Source organism: Phalacrocorax carbo, chromosome Z (assembly GCF_963921805.1).
Source record: "Phalacrocorax carbo chromosome Z, bPhaCar2.1, whole genome shotgun sequence".
Taxonomy (NCBI): domain Eukaryota; kingdom Metazoa; phylum Chordata; class Aves; order Suliformes; family Phalacrocoracidae; genus Phalacrocorax; species Phalacrocorax carbo.
The window spans coordinates 50,819,217-50,838,257 of record NC_087548.1 but is presented as its reverse complement, the minus strand read 5'-3'; the positions used below and the strand labels follow the sequence as shown (position 1 = coordinate 50,838,257).

At 39.9% G+C, this 19,041-nt stretch overlaps 1 long non-coding RNA gene across 1 annotated transcript in view; it reads right to left on the bottom strand.

The window, feature by feature from the left end:
- LOC135310464 (uncharacterized) overlaps positions 1-14,779 on the bottom strand; it is a 34,724-nt gene extending 19,945 nt beyond the window's left edge. Inside the window, exons 1-2 of the long non-coding RNA XR_010370530.1 lie at positions 14,629-14,779; positions 5,121-5,197 (exon numbers count right to left, since the gene is read on the bottom strand). This is a non-coding gene — a long non-coding RNA (uncharacterized LOC135310464). The remainder of the gene's footprint in view (positions 1-5,120; positions 5,198-14,628) is intronic.
- Between the last annotated feature and the right edge of the window lie 4,262 nt (positions 14,780-19,041).

Below are 19,041 nucleotides of genomic sequence, written 5' to 3'. Positions count from 1 at the left end.
ATATTTCTGCACATATGTATTTTCAAATGATTGGGATTTCAGCTGTGTGAAAATCAGCACACTTGTGGGGAAAAAAAAAGGAAAAATAATTTCAAAGTGTTTTGTTTTGGCATATAGAATGAGTGTAAAAAACCTGCTAAAATGGTGCATTATGAACCTAGTCTCCCAGTAATCTAGAGGCAATGTGTTTGTTAAAATCACATGGGAATTAGACTATGAAGATCTAATATAAAGTAACAGATAAAAAAAAAACAGAGGAGAGAGCTTAAATGTAACCCATTTATACCCAGACAAGGCACACTGGAGTCTCAGAGAAATCCATGATTCTGTACTCTAGAAGACCAGCTAACCAAATAATTTAAGGTATTTTCACCTCTTTGCTTATGCATTCTTCTGCATATGCATGAGAATTCATATCAAAGAATGTATACTGAGTAAATGCATTTCAAAGTAAAGGGAAATGACTCATGAAAGTGAATCTTCTCATCAAATGTAAATACTGTAACATAATAAAGGAAAGAAAAATTTCCATGAATTTCTTTACAGGCTACTGGGGATGGGACAAAATTTCCAAAGAGTTTTACCACCTTTTCTTGTAATACAATGTAATACAGTTTTCACAAAATCAGAGAATCACAGGTTGGAAGGGACCTCAGGGATCATCTAGTCCAACTTTTCTAGGAAGAGCACAGTCTAGACAAGATGGCCCAGCACCCTGTTCAGACAAATCTTTAAAGTGTCCAACGTGGCCGAGTCAACCACTTCCCTGGGGAGATTATTCCAATGGGTGACTGTCCTCACTGTGAAAATTTCCCTCTGGTGTCCAACTGGAATCTCCGCAAGAGCAACTTGTGTCCATTCTCCCTTGTCCTCTCCATGGGACTCCTTGTAAAAAGGGAACCTCCATCTTCTTTGCAGCTACCCCTTAAGTACTGGTACACGGTGATGAGATCCCCTCTGAGCCTCCTTTTCTCAAGGCTGAACAAACACAGTTCTCCCAGCCTATCCCCGTATGGCAGGCTTCCCAGTCCTTTGATCATCTTGGTGGCCCTTCTCTGGACCCCTTCCAGCCTGTCCACATCCTTTTTGTAGAGCGGGGACCAGAACCGCACACAGTACTCCAGGTGTGGCCTGACAAGCGCTGAGCAGAGTGGGATGATGACTTCTTTATCTCTGCTGGTGATGCCCTTTTTGATGCAACCCAGCATCCTGTTGGCCTTCTTGGCCACAGCAGCGCACTGTTCACTCATAGTGAGCTTTCTGTTCACCAGGAACCCCAGGTCCCTTTCCACAGAGCTGCTCTCCAGCCAGGTGGATCCCAGTCTGTGCTGCACTCCTGGATTATGTTTTCCCAGGTGCATGATCTTACACTTGTCCTTGTTGAACTTCATAAGGTTTTTGCTGGCCCACTCTTCCAGCCTATCCAGATCTTCCTGCAGAGCAGCTCTCCCTTCTGGAGTGTCTACTTCCCCACTTAACTTGGTGTCATCAGCAAACTTCATCAGGTTACACTTGATGCTGTTGTCCAGATCACTTATAAAGATGTTGAATAACATTGGGCCCAATATTGATCCCTGGGGGACTCCGCTAGTGACAGGTTGCCAGTTTGAGAAAGAGCTATTTACCACCACCCTGTGGGTGCGGCCTGTCAGCCAGTTCCCCTCCCACTGTACAGGTCACTTGTCTAGGCCATAACACATCAATTTCTCCAGGAGGAGACTATGGGGGAGTGTATCAAAGGCCTTGGAGAAGTCCAGGTAGACAATGTCCACTGCCCGCCCCATGTCAACCAGGCAAGTCACTTTGTCATAGAAGGCCACCAGGTTTGTCAAGCACGATCTGCCTTTAGTGAAGCTATGTTGGCTTTTCCCAATCACGAGCTTCAATTGACTTGTGATGGCCCTCAGGAGGATTCGTTCCATAACTTTCCCAGGGATTGAAGTAAGGCTGATGGGCCTATAGTTACCCAGATCTTCCCTTGAGCCCCTCTTGTAGATAGGTGTAACATTTGCCTTCCTCCAGTCCTCTGGCATATCCCCTGTTCTCCATGACTTCTCAAAGATTATGGAGAGCGGCCTTGCGATGATGTCAGCCAGCTCTCTCAACACCCTCGGGTGGATGGCGTCAGGGCCCATTGATTTGTGGGGGTCAAGCTCCTGTAGTAGTTCATATACTAACTCTTCTTTCACCGGTGGTGAGTCAGTGTTTCATTCAATTGGCAATTTTGTTCCCAAAGCCTGGGACCCTACAGTGCTGGTAAAGGCTGAGGTGAAGAAGGTGTTGAGGACCTCTGCCTTTTCTGCATCATTGGTGATTGACTCTCCTTTTCCATTTAACAGTGGACCTATGTTTTCCTTCTTTTTCTGCTTGTGGTTGACATGTCTGAAGAACCCTTTCTGTTATTTTTTATGTCTACAGCCAGTTTCAATTCAAACTGGGCTTTTGCTTTTCTGACTGCATCTCTGCACTCTCTCTGGCTATGCCCTTGTAGTTCTCGGCGGATAATCCTCCACTTCTCTATTTCTGGTGTGCTTCTCTTTTGGATTTGAGTAGACGCAGGTGGTCATGGTTGAGCCATGGGGCCCTCTTGCTCTGCTTACTTCCTTTTCCTTTGTAGGGGATAAATTGGCTTTGTGCTTCCAATAGAGAGTTCTTGAAGAATTCCCAGCACTCACTAGCTCCTTTGTATTCCATGAAAGCCTCCCATCAAATCCCTCCCAATTGAGCCCTGAGTGCACTGAAGTTCGCTCTTCTAAAATCAAGAATCCTTGTCTCAGAGCTGACCTGCAGCACACTCAGCAGGATCCCAAACTCCACAATATTGTGGTCACTGCAGCCAAGGCTGTCACTAACTGAGATATTACAAAGCAGGCTTTCTCGGTTTGTGAATAGCAAGTCCAGCAGCACCTCCTTCCTGGTTGGCATGTCTAGCATTTGTATCAGGAAACAGTCCTCTATACATTCCAGGAACTTGGTGGATGACATGCAAGCTGCCGTATTGTTCTTCCAGCAGATGTCTGGTAGTTGAAGTCACCCATCAGGATCAGGTTCTGTTGGCCAGAAGCTTGCTTTAGTGCCCCAAGTATCACTTTGTTGGGTTCGTCACCGTGGTTAGGAGGTTGATAGCAGATGCCCACTGTGAGGTCCTGCTTGGATATGACCCCTTTGACTTTAACCCAGCGGCATTCAATAGAGCAGTCGCAGTCACCATAGTTGACTTCGATACAATCAAGGTGTTCCTTGATGTAGAGTGCAACTCCTCCACCTCTTCTCCCTGCCTGTCTTTACAAAAGAGCTTGTAACGGTCCATTGTGACCCTCCAGTCATTTGAGGTGTCCCACCATGTTTTGGTTACTCCTATGATGTCGTACCCTTCTGAGTGGGCGCGGAGCTCCAGTTCCTCCTGTTTGTTGCCTAGACTGTGTGCATTCGTGTACATACACTTGAGGTGTTTACTCTTTTGTTTCACCTCTTGGGAGACAGCTAAGGAACCTTTGTCACCACACTGCTTGGCCTGACTTACTCCCCCATTGGATGTGCTGGTGTGAGTGTTTTCTCCACGGATCCCACCCCCCAAGTCCTTCAGTTTAAAGCCCGCCTCACCAGATTAGCCAGCCTACTGCTGAAGATTCCCCTACCCCTTTTAGACAGATGGATTCCATCCCTCCCTAGTATGTCGTCGTCACTGAAGAACACCCCATTGTTGTAAAAGCCAAACCCCTCACAATGGCACCAACCACGTAGCCAGGAGTTGATATACATTATGCGCCTGTTTCTGGCTGCTCCATTCCCTCGAACTGGCAAAATGGAAGAGAAGATCACTTGGGCACCAATGTTTTTCACTTGATCCCCCAGGGCTCGAAAATCTTCCTTGATTTTACCCAGGTTGCGGCTTTCAGTGTCGTTCGTACCTACGTGAAATAGTAATAGCGGATAGTAGTCTGTTTTCCTGATGAGTGTGGCACCCTCTCAGCAACATCTCGGACCTTGGCTCCCGGGGGGCAGCATACCTCTTGTGACTCCCTCTCAGGTTGGCAGATGGGTGCCTCAGTACCCTTCAACAGAGAGTCACCCACCACGAGCACTTGTCGTTTTACCTGCAAATTTGAGTGAACTCTTGTCTGCTTTGCTCAAGCAGAGTTGTGAAACAGACAGAGGCACAGCTGCTAGCTCCAAAATAAGGTGGCCAGTTTTTACTCTGCAGGCTGAATCTACAGATTCAGTGCCTGCAGCACACTTGCTGTTGTGGTCTATCCCTGATGCCTGCAGACCAAGGCAGGATATTTGTAGGGGTCAGGGGAATTGCTGGGTTGTTCTGCAAGCTCTTATCAGCTCCTGAAAATTCTTCTGAGCTATGTGATTATATTTCTACATGTCCTTAATGCCTTTATATTTGAAATAGTCTCCCTTTGAAGAAAACTGCTTTTTGCTATGCCAGCTTGTCCACAGCAGGCTTGAGCACTATCATGCACTATTAAGTGCCCAAATGTAGACACTGAGGCTTTGTCTGTATTGCTAAATAAAATAAACCAGGGCCCACATTCTGGCTTCAAAGCCACATAGCAAAGCCTGGATCAAGTCCATAGATCTAAACTTTCCTTTTTCTGTCTGTAGCTAGATGTCCTAAAAGAGGACAGTCACACTGGAGTCTTCCTAACCGGACTGGTTCCTGGAGTTTGCTATCTCCCAAATTATGCTTGGGAAAGCACAAGCTGGCCCCAGCCAAAACAGCACCAGGCAGCATCCTAACAACAAAGCAGAGCAGGCAGGCACAGGAGAGAACTCACACTATCTCTAAATTAGCACACAGACCCATCTTTTTGCCTTTGGGGTCCTTACAGGCTTTCAAGATCCTGGTACAGGACTCGCTCAAGGCTGGCCCCTACTGAAATCAAGACCTTGTGGAAAAGGCAGGACCTGCTGATTTATGCTCTCTTGCAGTAAGTTGTACTGCTGTTTGGACCTTATTCTGAATTATCATGTTTTTAGAAAGAAAAGTCATTTGTGTCTACTGAAATGCAAATATGTTATGGGAAAGAATAAATTATTTTTCAGCAGTAAAGCAGATCAACTTTTTTCTACACCTTATACTACAATTCCAGAAGGAGTGATCTACTTACCAGGTCATGGTAGGAATGGTTTCCCAAGTAGGACTGATAAAATAGGCCTCAATTCTATTCCTTTATCAGGTCTGTAACTTTAAATTTGTAGATTATTTCATTAATATCAATGGGACTGTTCACATTTTTAAAGTTATGAAGATTTAAGGCAGTATCTTCAGTATATGCTTAAACTCTACCCTCTCTCCATCTTTTGACAGTTTTCAGTCAAACTTTGATAAAAGGTGCATATTTGCATTAACATTTCTTGAGACAGTCTGTCTAGTAAGTCACTCTCAGGAAAAAGAATACTCTTTCCCCCACGCTTGCTAATTTTTATTTCGTATTCAAGATACATTAGCCTTCTCTTCAACTAAAACATAGCACGTGATCTGGAAGTCATGAGCAAAACCCACAAAATATCAAACTACAGAGTGAGTACTGTACAGATACTTTTGTACAAATGGGAGGCACCTGTCTGTATTCCTGGAAGAGAATGAAAACACAACATGTGACAGAATTTATACGGGATGACATTCTGAGCGGGTCTAGTAAGAATAACCTCTTCAACAAGAGACATGCTATTGCTGTGAACTAGTTTATAACCATTGACAATTAACAGCCATTTATAGTTTTTGTAGTTATTGCTGATTATTTTGTTCAAGTGTAAGTTGTGGAAAGCACCGGCACTCAGTTTCAATCCAAAATAATTGGTTTAGATAGCATGGAACTGATTTTTACTTTTCTTCTCATTTTGCGCATTGAAATCTTCTTGCAAATAATATATAGTGTAGGTATTTCTTTTCCTCATCTTGAGGACTGCTTAACAGTTTGGGACATAAAAAATATCTCTAGGCACATTTTTAGCCTGGCTTCCCTGGGGAAACAAGGCTTAGGCAGTCATGAGGTCTGTGTGGCTGTGTCTCTCTCACTAGTACCCTGGAGTCCCTTGGACAGTTACAAGAAAAGTTGACAAAAATGTCGAGTTTTCAAAGATATTAAGCTCTTTCAACTGGCCTGCACAAAATATTGCCCAGGGGCCTCATTCAGACTCCAGAGCTGTTTGTTTGATCCATCAAAGTTGAGTTGTTCTGTTTAGGCTCACCCAGCAGCCAAGAAACAGCAACTAGCCAGACAGTCAGCTCATGGAGAGCTGCCGGTCAGTCGGCACGGCTGTGATTTTCACCAAGCCACAGTGCGTGCTGTTTCTTGCTGGGCTGTCAGGCCAAGAAAAGATTGATAGCGACCTGATGGGTTGTGGGCAGGCTCATTGCAGGAGTAAGGATATGGCTGTGTAGTACTGCAGGGCACTGGGATTCAACCATTTTATAAAATAAATATTTACAAAAAAAGAAAAAAAGAACAAAATCTTGATAGCTTTATTTGTATCTTCTCACAGAACTACTTAGCTGATGAAACAAAACACAAGGTTCAACACTTACTTGCTAGCATCCAAATAACAGTTATCAAAACTATGTGCACAACACATCTGTTAGGAAGAAAATATCTAAAAGCTACAGGAACAGACATGCACATCCAAAATACATGTCAGCATGTGTGTGCATGTAGATATAGATGTGTAGTTGCATATGAATGCACTAATCCTGGAACCTTCATAATCTGATGTACGTAGTCCCTATAAAGAATCTCAGATTCTGTGCTCTTGTTATTTCCAGTGTGTTTTGGCAACAGAACACTTTTTTGTTAATTCACTCCTAGATGGTGGAGCAGAGTATTTGACCACTAAGATTAAGGTCAAACCCACCAATTTTACTATAAAACTTACTGATTTGGTTTGTATGAATAAGATTTTTTGATAAACTATGTTGTTTGTCACCAGCAGGTCTCATATTACGTAATTACAATGTAAGCTGCAAATAAGCTTTGCAAGGGCAACAGTGTCACAGAAACATTCTAGTAGTTCTAGTAAGCAGCTTTGTTTCAGAAAAAAAAAGTCAGAAACTATTTCACAAATTTCTTTCATTGCCAAAAATCTATCTTAAAATGTGTTAACCATTTGCCTTTACTCTTTACCATGAACTGCTGTCTTTAAGAACTAAGTGATTGGAGCCAAATGTTTAAGGCAACAATTTAATATTTTTGTTTCATTTCATGAAAAACCCATATTAAAAATGAAGAAAAAATTGAAGGGAAGGAAAAAAAAATAATTCGGAGGGCACAGCAGAGTGGACAGCAAATGTCCCATAAGTAACGCCTGCAGGCAGGAAATAACATATATTAAATTCAAAGCAGCCATTCGTGTCTACAGTCTCTCCAAGAATGCTAGTGCAAATCCAGCTGGCACCTCAGGTAGGTTCTCCAGCCACATCTGCCTGACGCATTTGGCAGTGTCTGACACTTTTTTTTCTTAAGGAAAGGTCTAAATGCTAAGAAAAGTATAATTCATTTATTTCAGGATTTCAAGGAACAGATAATCCACCACGTGGCAACATTTCTCCTCATCAGCTTTTTCCTACTGTTGTAATGCTGAGCAGGAACAACTGAATGGCTATGACTGCCATGCTTCATATTACTTAGAGAGACATGGCTGTATTTCCGTCATGGTTTGCACTGTGGTTTTCCTTATCCAGCAAGATGCCCGGTTATTTGCTTAAAGAAATACTAACTTCTTGCTGTTGCATCTAGAAAGCCCTGAAGCAATGATAGTAGTACATCAGCAAGCAAATAGGTTTCCATTCTGACCATATAAAGTACTAGCTGGTTAGCACTGAGTTGGTCCAAAATGGTTTTATAAAATACTAGAAATCATTTTACATCACAAATTATTTGGCCAGATCCCTTCTTCATTTAATTCTGTTGACTTTTGCCTTAAAATCAGGAAGGATTTGAATAACTCTGGCTAGAAATGGGCTGTAGCCTCAAAATGCAAATCTAAATTTTCAAGTGCCTCTAACTTGGAAGTGGGGTTTTGTTACAAGCTGTCTCTTTTTTTTTTTTTTTTTGTAATGGGAGTACAACATGGGATTATGGAATTTAAATGCTTTGTATTTTGTTTGTACGTTTTTCAGCTTCTGAAAATATAAGCTATTTGTCTACTTGAAGTAAACATCTTTTGTATATCTGCCTGCATGCAGTCACCCTGGAAAACTGTATATAAATTCCCAGTTCAGTTCGAGTTGCAGGTGTCTATGTGAAACCTCAAAATGACAATACTCTATTGCACAAGAAAGAAACATTAGAAATAAAGAAGTGTATTATTTGATCTAGTTTATGTCTGCACAGTGTTAGGCAAACAACCAGATCTCAGTAAACCATAAGAAATAACAAATAAGCACAAGAGAGTACAACTGAAATAATCCCAAAGAATTAAGGCCAAGTAATTACAGCTTTTTAGATATATTGACTATAAAGAAGTGCTTTTCTTGAGGGAACTTGAGGTTAACCATATGGCATACTGACCTAATCTACAAAAGTACAAGAATGAGAGGCTTTTGATGAAGCATGCACTGTTATCTACATCTGTGACAGAGGAGAACAAGTTATGTAGCTCTGTAGATAATTTGGTAGTCTTTATTAATAATTGTAATTAAGAAAGTTAGCATTACAGCAAACGTTCAAGTATAAAGTTTTAGGATTAAACTGAGCAGTAATTCAGCCAGGAAATCAAGTCCCCTATGTAGAACAGTGACTCATCGCAGTATGAATCATTTATGTCTAAAAGCAGAACTGCCTCTATTGTGTTTTGCGTTGTGTCAATATTTCCATGGTAAATCATTGTTTTCAAGGCTTCTATCCATGGAAAACTGATTTTTTATTAAAACTGGTACACAAACACCAGGCCAATAGCACAAATGTTAATTACTGTAAGTAATAGGTGTTTTCCCATGCAAAAGCAATTTGGGTCATTTCTATAGCTGTTCAAGACAAATTTGATTTTCAAATTAATATTTGACCCATATTTAGATTTTGTGAGCTTGATAGGAAAAAGATCAGTGTATTTGAATGTATCTCAGTATTTAGCTTTTATATTTTTGTGCATTCTTTCCATTATCTTTTCTCCCAATCCTTTCTACTTTGCACCACAAACATGTTTGCTTTGGGATTTGCTTAGCCACAGGTGTAAACCCTATGGACATCTGAGGGCCTGATTCTTTAGTCAAGACCAGCAGACTTTTAGCTTCCTGTGTGTTCCTGGCTTTATATTTAGGGTGGATTTCCTAAATGTTTTGTGAAAATCTGGGCTACAAATATAAATGGTTTTAGGCCACAGGTTTTAATCAAACCTTCATGATCAGAGCAAAATCTTCCTCAGCAATGACAATACATGAATAGGCCTAGATTTGCCAGACAGACAGTTTGAACCCAGGTTTCATTGGTTTCAGGTTGGCATGTGACTCAGATGACTAAAAGTTCAGGTTTGCCAAACTCCTATTCCTTAGCAAAATTATAGAGCTGGAGGTGGAGGAGATTTTTCTGCCCAGATTCAGAAATGGATAAATTGGACATGTCTTTGTAAGCCAGTTACCCCTGTATTAAACATCTGTAAAACATCCATATAATTTCAGATTTTCCACCATGAAAATGATCTTCTTTTAAAACTCCTTTTATTCAGATTTCAGTGCTTTGGGTTCTTGTAAGCATGCATTTCACTACCAGACACCTAGCCTGAAATAAGTAGGGGCTGCCTGACAGTTTGGTGAAGATGCGGGGAATTTAATAAATGTTGAAAAAGATTAATAGTAGTAGGGCATCATTATGCATTCTGAGTCCTCTGAAACTTCCTTCTTATAGTACAGTCTACCCTGTCAATATTTGAAATGTTCTGCTCTAAACTAAATGGGGTTTTCTCTCTGTGTTTCTAGAATCACAGAATCAGAGAATCACAGGTTGGAAGGGACCTCAGGGATCATCTAGTCCAACTTTTCTAGGAAGAGCACAGTCTAGACAAGATGGCCCAGCACCCTGTTCAGACAAATCTTTAAAGTGTCCAACGTGGCCGAGTCAACCACTTCCCTGGGGAGATTATTCCAATGGGTGACTGTCCTCACTGTGAAAATTTCCCTCTGGTGTCCAACTGGAATCTCCGCAAGAGCAACTTGTGTCCATTCTCCCTTGTCCTCTCCATGGGACTCCTTGTAAAAAGGGAACCTCCATCTTCTTTGCAGCTACCCCTTAAGTACTGGTACACGGTGATGAGATCCCCTCTGAGCCTCCTTTTCTCAAGGCTGAACAAACACAGTTCTCCCAGCCTATCCCCGTATGGCAGGCTTCCCAGTCCTTTGATCATCTTGGTGGCCCTTCTCTGGACCCCTTCCAGCCTGTCCACATCCTTTTTGTAGAGCGGGGACCAGAACCGCACACAGTACTCCAGGTGTGGCCTGACAAGCGCTGAGCAGAGTGGGATGATGACTTCTTTATCTCTGCTGGTGATGCCCTTTTTGATGCAACCCAGCATCCTGTTGGCCTTCTTGGCCACAGCAGCGCACTGTTCGCTCATGGTGAGCTTTCTGTTCACCAGGAACCCCAGGTCCCTTTCCATAGAGCTGCTCTCCAGCCAGGTGGATCCCAGTCTGTGCTACAATCCTGGATTATGTTTTCCCAGGTGCATGATCTTACACTTGTCCTTGTTGAACTTCAGAAGGTTCTTGCTGGCCCACTCTTCCAGCCTAGCCATGTACAACGGGGTGCAATTAGCCGTTGAGGTGCAGTTTTGTGGTGCAACTATGTACTTTGTTATTTTTCCAAAATTGAACGCACATTTAAAAAAACTGTTTCTGTTCCTTAAAAGATAATTACATTACCTCTAGAATGAACAAGTATGATAGTAGTATAGTCTAAAATTTACCATACTTTATTAAGTTGAAGTTGTAGATTTTTCTAATCTTTCCTTTTTCCTTGTACTTTTCCAAAAGTTATTATGAAATAAACAATCTTTAGTAAAAAGGAAAATATAGAAAGAAAACAAATACCAACTAATGACCACTGAATAGTTTCTTTTTTAAGTGTAAAGAAAAATATTATCTTTACTATTACAAGGGACTCAGTTCTAAAAATATGAAAGAATATTAGGTTTTTTCTAAAAATTTTCTGAAATTGCCTTTTTCTGCAAAATATTAACATGTTGAACTCCTACTGCCACGTCTTATTTTTGTGGGAGAAATCTTGTCTTTCTGGATTTTTGTTTTTCTTTTCCTATTCTGGCCTAAATGTAATAATATGAGTTCAGATTGTAACCTGAAACTGCTCAGGGGAGGTGATGGGAGAAATCATCATCCTTCCACTTCTTTGAGTGGAAGATTATTGACAAGAGTGCACCAGCCTTCACAAAACATGCAGGAGAAACAGATGGGCGTAAAGATCATAATCTTGTTTTCTTCTGCATATGAGTCAGAAGAGCAATTCCTTGCGTGGGTGATATATACTTCGTTTGGAAGGATATGACATTTCCATTTTGCCCTTGCAGCCCAGGAGATGAGAGAAGTACAGATGTCTCAAATCTTCTGACTCCAAGCAAGGAGGAGGTCATCAGGATGAAGGGAACAGTTAAAGGTCTTCTTTGTTTCCTGTGCTATACTCACTGTGGATACTATGACAAAATATTTCACACCTGCTATAGTCTTTACTTTTCCAAAAGGAGAAAATTTTCTCTGAAGTATTAGTCAGCGCCCCATGGATAAGTTATCTCTGGCATGGATTATCTGAGTGCAACTGCAAGGGGAGGTTGCTCTGTAACTTTTTAGCAAAGGTCTCACTAGGAACACTGGGAGCTCCAACACTTTACTGTCTCAATCAATTATTTCATCCTTGAAGCTGCCAAGTGGGACTTTAGCTAATGCCTACAGATAATTTAGTTATAATACTTTGCCTACTAAACTCCACAGCAAGGCAAGCCTCCATAAGCTCTTAGTATGCTTGCAACGTAGTAGGATTTCTTTGGAATAACTGTTTATTTTTTGAAGCTTATTGCCATTAATAGGAAACACTTTCTGACCCTCAAAAGTATGCAAGATTCTTGACATCCCTAGGTGTTGCATTCAGAATTCTGTCTGGAGTTTGCAAGTGACTCCTCGGTCAAAACTAGAAAAGTTTATACTATATTCATAAAGACCTGAGTTTTCTTAAGTGAAGATTAACAAAGCCATTGTAGATGCCAAAGACAGGCAGCTGTCTGCTCAGGTGGAAACCAGGTATTCAGTAACAGGAGTCCCTGTGATGTGGCTTGCTATGCATAGAAGAACGTAGGTGAAAAAGGATGTATAATGTCAGCCTAACAGGCTCTTGAGTCAGGTGAAATAAATGAAAAGTACTTACTGTTTTTATGCCTCAGGGGGAGATCTGTTATATAGATGTGCATTTATTAAAGTAATATATTTATTAAAGTAATTAGTAATATCTCTACCCTTGGAGATAACCAAAGCCTGTCTGGACACAGCCCTAAGCAATCTGCTCCAGCTACCCCTGCTTTGAGCAGGGAGGTTGGACTAGTTGATCTCCACAGGTCCCATCCAGCCTCAACTACAACGTGATTCTGCACAATAATCTGCAAAGCCCAGTAGACTATTAGTTTACTTGGATGCCTTTCCTTCCTCACCCATATTCCAGCTGCTAATTAAGGTCACTTGGGATGCTTGCAAAAGAAAACAAATCAAACATGGTTTAGTTCCTGCTTTTTTCCATTTTTCAAAGTTCTGACTCCAGATTAAAAGAACTTGGAAATTGTTGTTCTCCCAAAGAAGTTAAAATGCTTTCTGGTTTTTTTTTTCCTTTTTACTCTTTAATGTAATTTTCTTTCCTTTCAATAACACGATAATTTTACTAGTTGTAATGCACATATCTCCTCTGTATGCCATGTCTTCACATACAAAATTCAGTAGCAGAATTAGCTGATTTGTAGTTCATACTAAGCAACATTTGCCCTTGAGCTACTGGGAGCTGTACTTATATCCTTGTCAATTGAAAAACAGGGAATGAAAAATGGTAACTCTTTTTCATCCTTGAAGTGTCAGTACTAAAAGCCCAACAGTAAAAGTTCCTGAGACATGAGATTTTATAGCTGTGTTTTTTCTGGATGAAAAATACAGTGAAAGTAATTCTGGCTTTTTAATAACTACCTAATTTTGAGCCCAGTGGAGCTGGTTTCATAGTAATTAAAGTACTAGGGGTTACAAATTCAATACAGGAACTGTACACTAAATTAAATTGAACTTCACACTCAATTGCAGTAAGTAGTTGGTATAAATTTGTTTTTTCTTGTTTGTTCTGATCCAAATGGCATGCAGGCTCCTCTTTTAAAGATTATCATTTCAAGTTGTGGGTTTGGGGCTTTGCAGGTTTGTACTTAGGTTATTAAGAGCATTGCATTGTGGAAAGATGCTGATATACATATTGTAAAAAAATGGGGCTGGATAGACTATCTTAAAAAAGGAACCAAATGGCCAGTTTGTGTGTGTATATGTTTTTTTTATGTTTTAGTTGTTGTTTGTTGTTCTGTTTTAATTTATTTAATTTTATTTTATTTAGTTCTTCAAGATCTTTTGCCTTTCAAGGGTTAAATCAGATACCACACAGACTTTTATTGACTAAGGAGTCTCCCCCACCATGCTTCCATTAGAAGCCTTTGAACTCAATTCATGTCTGCAATCCTCCTTCCATTACAAAGTAATGTCAAGATCCCTGCAAAGACTGTTGGCCTGTTTAATGTCTTATTTGTCACCTAGTTAAATCCTACTGTTTGACATTTAGAATTATCTCTAATAGCTTTATCACTTTCCTACAATCTTTGTCCCCACTCAACATAGCCTTTGTATAATCTTTGCTAAAATGCTATATCTAAAACAAAATAACATGTATGTTACATCGATTTTAAAATTGTAAAAGGCTTTATAAACATCAGGTCCATGAAGACTCAGTTATGTAATTTCAACTGCAAAGAAAAGAAAACAGATGCTATACACTGAACTTAATCTACCTTAATCATAAACAGAAAAGATTATGAAAAGGGAGAAACTAGTAGTCGATGTTACTATTACTACAATCAACTTAAAGATCACTTCCCCCAGTTATCTTTTTAAAATAGAATTTTAAAAAGAGCTGGGTAGATTACTTCTAATGAAGAATTTATACAGTTACTTTTCTTAATATGTTCGTTATTCAGTAACAATAATTCCCCCAAATTTTTCATAATCAATAAGAATTAAGTGACTATTTCCCCCTACACTGCATTGAATCTGATATTCAGACTAAACTTCTGTCTTTAAGATATATTATTTAAACTACACGCTGTTTTACTCTGCAATCTAGATCATTATATTTCTTAGGCACAATCATCACTATTTAGATGGAGGGACAACCTTTTTGTCAAAAATTATTTTTCATAATTTTTCAGAAGCATTGGCATGCAAATCCGTGACAACTTTCTTCAGGGAGGAAAGCTGAATGCAGGTGTCCCCTTCCCCTCCCCTAATCTCCAAAATGTGCTTCTCTTTCTGTGCCCAAGCATACCAAGTCCTTGGTTGCTCCTCTGCAATTCTTTGTGAAATAGCATTGAGAATAAAGTAACTGAAATTACCTGTGTTTAAAGGGCAACAGATAAACTTGAAAGACTCATCCATTCGCAAGTATAACTATAGTAGTGGTAAGGGACTGGGCATCAGGGACATTCTGGCTTTTTGGTGTTGTTTTGGCTAGGAAAATCTCTCTCCTGAGGTGTTGTACCTAGTGATACTGCAATGTACAGAGATGGTCGTAAAGCATTCACTGTGATACAGCGACTCAGTCTAAAATGCAATGGAGAAGTACTTGTTCTGGCATTTGTGGAAACAGGAGTGGCCAGAGATGAAGACAAAAGTAGACATCATATACATCCAACTGATTGTTCTGACATGAATAAGGAAACCCACATCAATAAAGCCTGTTGTGACCTTCTGTGGGTCCACTATTTGCAGTTAGCATGACAAAAATTTCTTCTGAATGGCATTTATTTCCCCCTGAATCATAGTGAGATACTGACTTACACCAAAATAAGGAGAAACAGCACAATACATGTCTGAGGCTGGCTCTTTTCAAATAACCGTGGCTTTTCTTGGCCTAGCAGAAATCTCCTGTTGCCTAGCTTCCTTACCATGGTTGAGTATAAATTCTTACGTTCATGAAAACAAGTTTCCTCAACCTGACATTTTCCTCACACTCCGAGATGTGTGGCACCATCCTCTGCCACCCATCCTAGTGTAGAGATTTTTTATTTTATTTAAGCTTTTACTGACAACAATGTCTGACCTTAAAAACAAAGTCAGTTCCTAGAAAGCCACCAGGAACTAAGCCCAGTCAAGTCAATGAGGGTAACCATACTGATGGTGATAGGCTCAGCATCACAGACACATATAGGATAAGACCCTACCACCACGATGCAAGAAGAGAACAACACAAGCAGTCTAGGCCATAGGTGGCAATTTTGTAGCAAATACTACATAAACACCTAATTATACACTCCAGCTAATTAATTCAAAATACACCTATTCCAGATCCAGTTTATACCCAGTTATCAAGCAGTGCAAATATCTGATACTAGAGAACACCAGATCTTGTCAGAGGTAGGAGGGAGTATGCTATAAGAAGCAACTTCACTTGCATAGAGGGGAAGAAATGTGCTTAAGTAATGCATTTTCCTTATCTTATCCTCAATATTGAAAACAATTTTCAGCAAACTTTTGAAAATTTATGAAGAATATAAATGAAGAAAATTATCTTAAATGGCCAGCTAAACTGTGTCTGGCTTCAGCATTGTAGAAGTCTGGGTATGACTGCAAATACCCATGAGAATCTATTCTGGTGGTTCTGTGGTGTGGAAGTTGGACACGTTTCTTTGCTTTGAATCAAAGACTATATATGGAGCTTAAGAGTAGTAAAAGAATAGAAACAGAAATCTTCAAAGTGCCTGGGAACTGATCAAAAACTAAAGGAGAAAAGAGCACTATAAACTGAGAAACAAAAGAGGAATTAACACATTCTCTCCATTAGAGCTAAGAATGCTGCAATTGTGTTGGGGTTCCATCCAGGACATGTGGTGTTAGTTACAGAGAAGTATCTATAGTATGTAGCAAAGAAACAAATGTAGCTGCTGCTGCTCACCGTTTTTCAAAGTGTGGTTTGTATTCCCGGTCACTATGCAACACAGTAGGAAAAGTACCATGAAAAATTTAGAAAAGTTGCTCCTAAGGAGCTGTCTTTGGGCGAGATGACACAACTGATTGTACAACCACATACATTTATTGCTGGAAATCTATTGAAAGAGTACATTTACTACTCAGAACTCATGTTGACTCTGACAAACACATACCCAGTGCAATCAAATTAATGTTATATTCTATATAAAATACCAGAAACTGTAAGGAAATATATTGTTTCCTATATAGAATCTACAAAACACAACTTGTAAAATAACAAAGCCGTGCAGCGCAATCTACTCCATTGCCTTCACTGCCTCTGCCTTAAAAGACGAGTTTGAGAGACTTAAACCCTGCATTACATTGTGTTTGGTTCAGAAAAGGGAAGCACTTTTTTCTTTTTTTTTCTTTTTTCTTTTTTTTTTAATTAAAAACTCCCTGCTGAAGTTCCTTTCTGAAAGAAATGAAATTCTAACCTCAGACCACTATATGATTGCAGCTGAGGCTGTATGAGCCAGGTGGCAAGGCAGCTTGAGGCAGACTTGGGCCCTCTGTGCCCCATACCTTCACCTCTGTCCAGATGCACAGCAAAGACAGGGCACGTCCTGGGAACTGCAATCCCTAAATCTTCCAGGGGGAAATGCAGCCTACCAGAGAGCCCTGAAATCCTTTGCATACTGGTCTATGTTTGAGTAAAACTACAGTAACCTCCTAGTGACTCATGTGGCTACCTCACTGTCACAAAACTAGGAAATCTGCCTAAAATTTCCCAGTGTTGGGCATTTTTTTTACGTAAGGTACACCCATCCTATATCAAATGCAGAGTAATCAAACCCAAGCAATACTTTATGTAGCATTTATCTTAAACAGATGATAAACTGCCATCTCTGAAGTGATGCTGACTGTGTCAGCCCAGCAGAGCGCCATTTTACCATTAGAGTTAGCATGAGTCCAAACCAAACTGAGCAAAAGGGACTAACAACAGCTCTCCTCAGCCTGGTGGGGACATGTGATTTAATCAGATTCAGAGCAGAATTATACTCCTAATTACCCTTCCAGCTCGTGGGAGAGACAGCATTTTGGTTGTAACAGGAATTTTTTGAAGCACAAAAGGATTCTGCTGTCTGTAGTACCAGGCAAGCACAACACTGCAAGCATTCTGCTTTGTTCAGCAGTGGGCAGTGCTATGTATAATGTAAGAGCAAGCAGTTACGTGTAGCTAGAAATGGAGACCTTATTGCAGAGCTCTGGCCATGCATGTTAGATTTGCTCATTTAGAAAATGTATGTCAAATCTTCACAAGATGGTCCTGTTCAGACCATCTGCATGTAGTGTATATATATAATAATTTGTTTTTCTGAAAACTTATGCATAGATTATATGTATAAAATATCAGTAAAATTATTACAGTTTTTTAAAAAATCTTTTTTAAAGCTTGTGCTCGTCTGTTTCTGGCATATATTTTACCCATCTCTAACCTTTAATCTTTTTAATATCTCAGTCTTTCCTGCTAAAAATGCCCTACCAGTCTCACACAATTCAGTCTTTTAAGTCCTCCTCCGACTCCCCTCTATTCCAAGGCAATGCGAGTTCTTAGATTTTCTTGCTTTTCTATGTCACCCTCTTTTAATTGGACACGATTGCTAAATAGCAAACCTCAGTCTGCTTTTGTAATCCATTTTTGTTTTCCTGTCACAGACAGTTTTGTTGACTGCCAAGCCATGAACAAGCTTCCCCTGGAGCACTGTACTTACGTCTAACACTTTTATCACTATCATGCATGTCCAACACAAGGCTTCTCTGCTGTCTGTAACTTCAGAATGAGAGAGACTTAGAGCCTAGGTCCAAGGCTTATTTTTACCTGAAAAAAAGCTCTAAAATACTTATGTGTTATCATAAACATAAACTGCTCAGTACAATTATGTGTGAAACTGCCAATATGTCAGGCCTGCCCAGTTATCTGGCTCACCAACTTTGCACACCTTTAGTCAGAATATCCACTTTCTGCTGAGATCTCCTGCTTCTTCAGCTGTTACTGTAAAGTGCTTACAATATAATTTCAGTATAGGTTGTCTGATGTTCCACATGTCTCTTAATTGTTAGTTCTCTTTATAAAAGTGTTTCAGTCAAGCAAATATTAGAAAAAGCTGTACCAATTTTAAACATTTGCAGATGGAGAAGGGAATGGCTGATTGTTTTTAATTCCTTTAAAAGTGTCCTAATTGATTTCCACAGACACAGGACACAGAAACATATTTGCATTGAAATTCACAACCTGAACAAGCAGTATTCTTGCAACATTTTTTTTTCAGCATCTATTCTCTGACAATATTGATGACAATCAATGAAATCGTTAAGTGATAAAACTTATTTTGCAAATAGTTATTTAAAGTTCTGTGATGAAGAGACAAATTTGCTTTCAACAGTTTGGTCTGTTTCTTTTTTCCCAGTGTGAGACTGTGAGGTGCACAAGTGATTGTGATGATTCTTGAAGCATTTTAGTTCAGATAGAGAGGGTTTTAGAATTGACATGGCATGGCCATATCATATAATACTGACAGAATGGGTGGGTACATTTTTTGGAAAAAAAAAAAAGCTTTCAGATGAAAAAATGAAATAGAAAAAGATGAATAAAGTATTCTCTAGCTGTGTGCTCCCAGGATTTAGAAAATAGGAAGGGCAATCCAGTCTGAGATTTTCTTTAGACCTGGGATTTTTCCCTAGAGAGTTGGTGGAAGCCATTCATTCAGCCAATCACCATACTGAAACAAAACGACCTTTATATTTTTAAGCTGGTATAGGCTAAAACTCTGATCTTG